Source organism: Callospermophilus lateralis, chromosome 8, assembly GCF_048772815.1.
Source record: "Callospermophilus lateralis isolate mCalLat2 chromosome 8, mCalLat2.hap1, whole genome shotgun sequence".
Lineage (NCBI taxonomy): Eukaryota > Metazoa > Chordata > Mammalia > Rodentia > Sciuridae > Callospermophilus > Callospermophilus lateralis.
The window spans coordinates 85,821,118-85,829,346 of NC_135312.1; the positions used below are offsets into that span (position 1 = coordinate 85,821,118).

The 8,229-nt window shown below is 40.2% G+C and overlaps 1 non-coding gene across 1 annotated transcript; it reads left to right on the plus strand.

The window, feature by feature from the left end:
• The first annotated feature begins 7,119 nt into the window (after positions 1-7,119).
• On the plus strand, positions 7,120-7,192 carry Trnav-cac (transfer RNA valine (anticodon CAC)). The gene has a single exon. It is a non-coding gene; the product is annotated as a tRNA-Val (tRNA).
• The last annotated feature ends 1,037 nt before the right edge of the window (positions 7,193-8,229 follow it).

Below are 8,229 nucleotides of genomic sequence, written 5' to 3' on the forward strand. Positions count from 1 at the left end.
ATTTACTAAGTACCAACTAGATGTCAAAAACAGTGCAAAACACTTGGAATTCGAAAGTGAACAAGACAGGCAAAAGGAAGATCTGACATATCCATAAATCCATCCTCTGATATATCCACAGAAAATAACCATCCAGTTTATGTGCACCTATGTTTCCATACCACTGGACAGAACTTCAGAAAGGAAAAAGCTATTACTATCCCTGTGTTCCTTGGGTCCAGCAAAATGGTTTCCCCAGTGAAGAAATGCTACTATCCTATTGCATAAATCAAGGATGTCAAATAGGTCTGAGGTCCATTCCAGCCAGTTGGAGGGACCTCCATGGAGCACTATTTTGGGGATTCTGAGATACTGCCTGTTTGGGAAAGAGTGCTGGGACCAAGGGGAGCTCACAAAAAGAAGGTAGCCGGCATATCAAGGTCTTTTATCTGCAACCCCTGGGTAATGTAGCCTTCCTTTTGCTCTGGGACATGGGAAGCTACTTCTCAGCATTTCTTGCCTCTCCCTGAGATGACAGATATTGTTGCTCTTCTCTTTTTCTCTTGTATGCTCCTCCTCCAACAGCCATTGTGAATGGCCTGGCCAAGTTCAGAGTCAGTGGACAGTGGCTTCCTGATGTCAGATAGATTAGAAGGAGAATATTAACTCTCTGGTGTTTGAGCTGAGGCCCAAGTGCCCAGCCCTCAAGCTTTCTTCCACTGACTCTGAGACCCCTTTCTCCTAAGCGCCAAAACAGCAGGATCTGTTTTCCTGAGTGAGAGAGCACACACTTTGCCCTTTGCTGCTTGGTTGGTGTTACACAGATGTGAACAAATGGCCCTTCACCTTCCACCTCCATGTCAGCTGACCTCTTAGAATAAACAGAGAGAAGATTCTCACTGCAAGCTTCATACCAGAGAACACAAGACGAGACCAAGTGGGCATGAGAGTCAAGAATGCACTGGTTGGGCTGGTTCTCCGTTTGCTCTACAATTAAAAGGTGTGTATGTTGTTACTCTTCATTTGCTCACATCTCTCTTCTACAAGGAGATTGTGAATCTTTGTTTAGGATCATGTGCTTACATCTCTAGGGAAGTTTAATTAGACCAAAATGATTCAAAAGTTCAGCTGGTCATAATCCAGAATATGTGGTACAGCAAACACTGCTTCCAGGAGTGTGAGAGAACACATTTCCAGTTTTCTTTGTTATTTCTGTTTTTTAAACACACACACACACACACACACACACACACACACACACGGGGGAGGGGGAGGAATGTATATTGAGGAAAGGGAAAATGCCATATCTTAAAGAAGAGAGAGAAAAAAAAAAAAAAAAAAACCCTGAGACTAGAAGTATGAAAGTCAAAGGTTTTGTTTTCCAGCCAATTTCCTTCAAGAAGAGCCAATATGAAAAATTCCCAGGAGATTCTTTGTTAGCTTTATTGTGAATCTATTAACATTATACTTACCCTGACTTGGTAAAACATTAGGAATCATTCCTCCCAACCAAAATGTTATTTCCCTTCTCTCATATACTGCCTCTTTATTCAACTCCAAACAAGCTCAGAACCATCATTTATTATTTGATATCTTCAGGAATTATTTGGTCTCCATTTCTTGGCTCTCTTTTCTCTCCTTTCTGTTTTCTTCACAAGTTTCTTCAGGTTTCAAACATAATTTTTTAAGTTCTTATTTTACATGGAAATGTGCATATACATTCTGTGCTTATTTAATTTTAAACCCAGCACAAAATCATGGTAATCCAATCAATGCATCCCACAAGATAATAAACTGTAAAACTCTTCGGTCTTCACCTGGTTGGTTCTAATTTTAGACCCCTGTGACATCTGATTTTAAGATTCCAATTCTTGATTACCCTTTTCTAAGAATGAGTAGGTAGAGCATCATGTGTTAAATTAGATCACAGACTGCTATTTTTATAATAATGTCAATTTTTCTCCCAATTTTACTGAAGAGTAAAATTGACCAATGGATGCCCCATTTTTGTCATTGATTTTCTTCCTATCTTCTTTTGGAGGAAAAATGAATGAAAATAAGGATACACTCTGATGACAACTTGATTTTGGACCAGGGCGCTTCCAGTAATGTGAGAGAACACATTTCTAGTTTTCTTTGTTGTTTGTCTGTTTTTGAAGAGGGAGAGAGGGAGAGAGGGAGAGAGGGAGAGGGAGAAGGAGAGAGAGAGAGAGAGAGAGAGAGAGAGAGAGAGAGAGAGAGAGAGAGAGAGAAAAGAATGCACATCAAGAAAACGGAAAATACCATGATTTATCCCTGGAGAGTAAAAAATTGGCTTAGGCAGGAACTTTCAAGATTGTGGACATAATACATAAACTGTGTCCATTCACTGACTCTAAGCACAGTTTTTACAGCTAGTCATAAAAAAGAAAGTAAAGGTTCATTGTGAAACAGTTGGCACATATTTAACAAAGGTAAGACAAGCTGGCACCACAGTAATTTATACCCATTAGCATGGGGTTCAGTGGTGATCTGATGGTAGAGGGCACAGCTAATAAAGAACTTCAAAAGAAGAGAAACAAATTACAAATGTAGATTAGTGTAAGCATTTACATTTTTAACTATGGTGAAATTAAACTTTACTTGCAAAGATTAGGAAATATCATTCTTAGTTCATAGGAATAACCTAGCCGTTCAATACATGAATACAGATTTTAGTGTTGCCATTAAAAAGACTGTTAACCTCTATACTATGTAACTTTTAAAAGAAATTAAATCATGGCCCCTGAAAGCATTTAAGAGAGGTTATCTGCCAAATCTACACTTGTAAATATATTCTGTGTCAAGATAGAATAACTTTGCCTTGTAATCCTGCTCCATGTGTCTAAAAATGAGAATTAAATGAGTCCTTAATCTCTATATTTACAGCTAATATAGCTCTATCTCCATCAGCTTTTTCTTGAACAACTGCTTTCTGTCTCTTGGTTACTTGGTTACTTTTCTCTGTATCTTTTCCCAACTCCCAATTTTTCTTCTTAAAGTAAGAAGTAGCCAGGTCTGACCAAACACCAGAAGCAGTTTCTCATCTTCCTACCTTGTGTTCTTTAGTTTGGGCAATTTCATCAAAAACATATCAGATACTTGAATTCCTAAGAGAAGAGATTTGATCACAAATCACAGATGACAATTGGTCCTCTGACATCGTACTAGTACCAACCTATTAGAATACAGAGGGTCTGTAAATCATGTGACTCACCCTGGAGGCACTCCATTTATCTGTGAAGTAAGAGATTCACAATGACATGGGCTTTCTGCTTTAGGTCTTACCAAGAGCTTATATCGTCACACACCATATAGAAGCTGGGAGAGCAAAATGCTGTGATTAGTGCAAGTTATTTTCTTTTTCTTTTTAATATTTATTTTTTAGTTTTTGGTGGACACAACATCTTTGTATGTGGTGCTGAGGATCAAACCCGGGCCGCACGCATGCCAGGCGAGCGCGTTACTGCTTGAGCCACATCCCAGCCCTCGATGAGTTATTTTCAATGTATGACTTTAGTGGTGAGAAAGGTGGATAAGCCAAACTCTTTATGAGACCTCAGGGATCAAAGAGAATTCAGGCCCATGATCCCGCCTCTCAGGAGGCTGAGGCAGGAAGATCTCAAGTTCAAAGCCAGCCTGAGCAGCTTAGCAAGGTGTCTCAAAATTTAAAAAATGGGGCTGGGGATGTGGCTCAATGGTTAAGGGCTCCTGGGTTCAATCCCTTATGTAAATTAATTATTTACTTAACTCAATAGAGGGGAATTGTTTGAGCACCATCTTTATTATCCTTTACCCGGAGTTCTGGGAAATGTAGGTCCTGACACAATTATTTCTGTAATTGTTAAGCACATTTCAAATATCAAGGGAATCTGTGAAGAAAAACCGTAGACGTGACTGGTATGATCTAGCATTTTGCTTTAGGACAGTGGATTGCACCATGGGGCACACTGAAGGTATGTCTTGACATTATTTACTAGTGCCAAAATAGTTACATACATCAAGTCCCCCAAAGTTATAGGATAAATATACACAAGTGTGAAATGCTTGATATTCAAGTCAAAACAGAGATTTATGTTGTTGAATTAAAAGGACTATACTTCAGAACTGAAAGGAACACTATCAATCCAAAACTCATAAACCCCCATCTCCAGGCTTATCCTATGGTCCTTAAGTACCTCGCTACGCAAAGTGTGGTCCCTAGACCAGCAGTGAAAATATCACCTGGGAGCTTGAGGGAAATACTGGATCCCTGACCTCCCCCTCAGACCTATCAAAATGACATTTTATCAATATTTTCCAGAGATCTGTATGCACAGTAAACTTTGAATAGCATGACTTATTAGAGATCTTTCTTTCTTTATGTGTTAACAGTCAAACTACTTTGTCCTCTTAAACCTTCTCACAGGGAAATTAAAAATACTAATAAAAACATGGCACAACCCCCTTGTCAGGTCATCAGCAAAGCCTTCTTGTGTCTCCAGATTCACAGGATGGCCTCCTTCTTCCAGACTCCATGGCAAGAGAAAAAAGAGAAGACAGCTCTCAGCCATCAGAGAGGCCCTTCTATGTCTTCCCTTGTCTAGTGAGAGAGCTCCTTAGAATCGGCCTCTTTATTTCACACCTTTTCCTATCAATTTTGAGTCTTAAAAAAATTTCAAAAGAGAACCAAGCGCTCTCAGATTAGCAGCTGTTCATTATTGCAATTAATTTTCGGAGATAGGTTGGTTCTACAGCATTGCTCAGGTGATTTTGAGCACAGCAGTCTGTAGGCCGACTCCCAACCACTCATGCACCCTACAACTCCCAGAAAGTTGACCTGCCTGATGGGAGGAGGGATCCACCGAAACTTCTCTCACCTGTTCAAGTGAACACAGGGTAGAATTGTGGGGCTCTAACCTGAGCTGAACCACCCTTCTTTTGCAAGGTCCTCCAAACCAGCCTGTGGTTTAGTTTCCGATGGTGGCAGGCACTGGGCTGCACTTTCATGGACAGAACATTTTAAGAGTAGAGATGTGGGTTCTGAGGGAGGAAGGGCAGGTGCTTGGACACTTGGTTTTAAAGGATAGGGGATACAATTCTAGCCTATCTTCATTTAGGACAAACCAGCTATTGGTGGGCCTTCTTGGTAGTTATCCCTTCACGGAAAGTCCTTAGATATTTGCAGGCATTTTTAAGGAATTGTTTATAAATGGACTCTAAAATTTCCTTTTGCTTGTGTTTATTCTTCCCAGCATACAATGTGTAGCAGGATCTACTGAGAGTAGTGTGTTAAGATAAGTGCTATACATGATTCCTTATAGCAGTGCTTCTTCCAACTGGACCAGAAGTTGGAAGGAATTCTGAATAGGAATCACCTGGCAAGGGGTAGGGTTTCAAAGCGTGGAGTCTTGCTTGGTGATGTCTTAAGGTCAGCAGACTGATTGACATCTTGGCAAGTCACACCCATCTCAGGTGCTGTGTGGGATCACACAGAGCAAGAGGAAAGGCACTTTTGCATGGCATGGCCCAATGAGCGCACAACCCAGGCCAGTCCCCTAATATGCTCAAATGTTGCAAAGCTCACACACACAGCCCATGGAGGGCTTGTGATGATGTTGGTCAAAGGGTACAAAGCTGCAGTAGGTAAGATGAGTAAGTCTGGAGATGTAATGTACAACATGAGGACTACAGTTAGTAAAGATTTTATATACTGGTAGTTTTCCAAGAGAGTAAATTTTAGGTACTCAATTTATTAAGAGGGAGGAAGGAAGGAGAAGGATGGGAAGGGAAGAGGAAAAAAAAAAAGAAGAAAGGTGACTATATGAGATGGTGAGTTTGTTAGTTTGCTTGACTCTTATAATACTTCACTGTGTACGTATATCAAAACATCATATATCTTAATATGTTTGACAGTTAATAAAGTTGAAAAATAATTTGTGGCTTAAAAAGATTGAAACTATAATGACAGTGTCTCAGGATACATGCTCAGGTGAGAAAATCATGAAGAATGACAAGGAAGTAATGGTCCATTTATTTATTTATTTACTTTGAGGTTTTATATATATAATTAAATATTTCTTTTTACACAAATGGAGCACAACTTTTCATTTCTCTCTTTGTACACGACATAGAGTTGCACCATATGGGCAGTCATACATAATGATGTCCATCTCATTCCATCTTTTCTGCCCCCATGCCCACTCCCCTCCCTCCCCTTTGCCCAATCAAATTTGCTCCATTTTTCCCATGCTCCCTAACTCCATTATGGATCAGCATCCACTTATCAGAACACTGGTTTTTTGGGATTGGCTTACTTCATTTAGCATGATATTCTCCAACTCCATCCATTTACCTATAAATGCCATAATTTTATTCTCTTTTAATGCTAATGTAATATTCCATTGTGTATATATACACCACGGTTTGTTAATCCATTCATCTATTGAAGGGCATCTAGGTTTCTTCCACAGTTTAGCTATTGTGAATTGAGCTGCTATAAACATTGAGGTGACTGTGTCACTATAGTATGCTAATTTTAAGTCCTTTGGATATAGACTGAGGAGTGGAATAGCTGGGTCAAATGGTGGTTCTGTTCCAAGTTTTCTAAGGAATCTCCATACTGCTTTCCAAAGTGGGTACATCATTTTGCAATCCTACCAGTAATGAATCAGTGTATCTTTCCCCCCACATCTTTGCCAGCACTTATTGTTGCTTGAATTCTTGATAATTGCCATTCTAGAGTGAGACAGAGTGGTTTTAATTTGCATTTCTCTAATTGCTAGAGACGTTGAACATTTTTTCATAAATTTGTTAATCGATTGTATATCTTCTTCTGTTAAGTGTCTGCTCATAGGAAGTGCGAGTTTAAATCTCAGCATAGCAGTTATTTCTGCAGGGATGGGAGAGGGGGTGTGACTGGAATGAGGCACACAGGGGTGTTGCTGGGGTAGATTGGTGCAGGAACTCTGGCTCACAGAGTTCTATTTCTTGACCTGAGTGACAGTTATAGGGTATTAATGTGGCAATTCAGTGAATATACCTTTGTTTTGTGAGGTTTTTTAATTTCCTTTTATCTGGGTATTATAGTACATTTATAAAGATTTTCTTTAACAGTCTTTAAAAAGATGTATTTTTAGGGCTGGGGATGTAGCTCAGTTGGTAGAGCGCTTGCCTCACATGCATAAGGCCCTGGGTTCAACCCCCAGCACCACCACAAAAAAAAAAAAGGATGTATTTTTAAAACTGTTTTTGGTTGTAAGCTCCTTCAATATTCTAATCAAAGTTCTTCCCAGGAAAAGGCACCAACATTTGAGTATTTCTTAAAGGGTCAGGGGATCCATGGACACTTCCAAATCTCCATTCTAGCTCTATCCCACTGGGAACTATGAACCCCAGATGAAGAATTCCTATTTAAAATATGCTTCACTCAGAGGAAGGATAAGCTGGATTTCAGCAAAATTGATAGCAAATGAAATTAATAGAGAACTAGCTTGCCCTGAGCTGAAATAAACTGTGTTTTCGCATAAAGAAGAGATTCCTAAATTGGAATCTGTTAGAGGAATTTCGAGGAGTCTGAGCACTCCCTGAAATGTGGTAACATTTTTTGTATGTGTGAGAGCATTTTTTCTGGGAAAAAGGTCCAAAGATTTTATTAATTATCCAAGAGGTCTACAACCCCAGGTGTTCAGGGAGAAACTGAACAAGCTGTAGTGCATCTCCTCGTTGCTGAGGTGCTGTGGCGATGGGGGTGCTTTTTGTGCTTTTGACTGACTGAGACAAGGATGCTGTGCTGGGGACTCAGTGATCTTTCCTGCAACATCACCCCTACCCTGTCTCCAGTGGCAGGATGGGGTTGTGAAAAGAGCAGAGGGTCCCTGAACTCCCAGACAGGTCTTTGCTCTCCAGCTTATGCCTATATCTGGACAAACAGGCATGTTCCTTTCCTTTCCATCTCAGAACAGTGGCCCCAAACTTTGACGGATCTGCCACCACCTCTACTGTCATTTGCATACTGTTTTGCCCTTTAAAATAAAGTTAAATTAAAAAGACAATGTATGTGTATTTCAGATCCTTTCCTTTTCTCAGTTATTTAAAGAGGAAAATGCCCACAAGGTGGGATTGTCCATTTTCAGCCCTCGTATGAGACCATCAGGACACCTGCCCCAAAGACCTGCTGGTATTGAGGTGGAAGTGCCTGGGGAGGGTGCAGTGCTCTGCAGTTTAGTGAGCCTCTCAGGTGATTCTTGTGGG